The sequence below is a fragment of the Chiloscyllium punctatum genome, chromosome 13 (genome assembly GCF_047496795.1).
Source record: "Chiloscyllium punctatum isolate Juve2018m chromosome 13, sChiPun1.3, whole genome shotgun sequence".
Lineage (NCBI taxonomy): Eukaryota > Metazoa > Chordata > Chondrichthyes > Orectolobiformes > Hemiscylliidae > Chiloscyllium > Chiloscyllium punctatum.
In genome coordinates, this window is record NC_092751.1 from 52,543,249 (window position 1) to 52,544,835 (window position 1,587).

The window sequence follows — 1,587 nt, forward strand, 5'->3', positions numbered from 1 at the left end:
GATTAAAGATAAAGATAAAAACATAGGGGGAGTATTATGGAGCTATTTATACCACGCTGAGAGAAGGTGAGTCAAGGCTCCAGATGCAAAGGTGATAATGACAGTGCATGCAGAGATTAAAGGGAGATTAAGAGGCGTGAATGACCCAGGCTGAAGCCAGCGCTATGTGACAAAATATGTGAGGGATGGGTGAAGCAGAGACAAAATCGAACACAGGGGAGAAGGGTAGCAAATCGGGAAGAGGAGAGGAAAAAGGTTTTGAGAGAGTGGGGAGCGAGAGAAAGAGAGACAGTCAAGAAATAAGAGGTACAGAACAGTGAAAAAAAAACACAACTAAAAAAGTTAAATAAAATAATTGAAATAAAATTACCTGAAGTTGTTTGAATTCAACAACTTCAGACAATTTTACTTCTTTTTTTTTAATTTATCTTTTTTATCATTTCACCTGCACTACCATAGAGCCATTAGATATGGACAGCACTGAAAACACAGTCTTCGGTCGCACTCGCCCATTCCGAACAGATATCCTCAACTGATCCAGCCGCGATTGCATGCACTTGACCCATTTCTCTCTAACCCTTCCCTATTCAAATACACGCCCAGATTCCTTAACAGTATTGGAATTATACCATCCATCACCAGCTCGTCTGGTAACTTATTCCAGAAACGTGCAGCCGTTGCCCCTCACTGCCTTTCGAATTCTCACCCTCCCACACCAGATTTATACCCTCTAGTTCTGAACTGCCCCACCTGAGCGAAATGAACTTGTCTATTTACCCGATTCATTCCACTCATGATTGAAATACCTCCGTAAGATCAGCTCCTAGCCTCTGACGCGCCAGGCGAAATAGTGAGCGAGTGTTCAGCCTGGAAACGTTTGCACCTTTTCCATTTTCAAATGTAGGATGATGTAGCAATCTGTCTGAAGCAATCATTGTAGCAGCTGACCTGTCGCTGAGAAACTCTGCAGGAAGGCCTGACAACTTGCTAAATATGCTGTCAAACGAAGATTTCATAAGCAACATGAGTCATTGAGCAAAACGTGCAATTGACTTCTGAGCTGTTGCTGACACCAAAGCAACTGCGTCGTTCGGGAGCAGAAAGAACCCCACTGATAGATTACAATTCAAATGCATTTGGCATAAGGTTCGTAGCAGTTAATCAGCAGCACGTAACCCTGACTGCAAAGGTCTGTGAGTATCCAGAAGAACAGTGAGCGTTCGTTGAAGGTACGGTTCTCCAGACGAAATTTGTCAACGTGAGAAGCTGCAGCTGAGCTGGTGGCGTTGCGATTGAAATTGCATGCGTCCGGACTTTGTGCTTAATTTTAGATATCAGAGCAAATGGTCACACTGGAGTATGCGCGTTCGGAAAAGTAAATGTTTTTTTTTGTTGAAAAGCTTTGCAACGAAAGGAAATACTTCAGACTATCGTGCGATCGATGAGAAGCAGAAAATGCAGAGCAGCCGTGGTTGTGAGCACCGGCAATATAGGCATTTGCTTTCGCGGGGTCGCCCGCGTTGGTCGGATAGCTCAGCTGGTTAGAGCGTGGGGTGCTAATAACGCCAAGGTCGTGGGTTCGAGCCC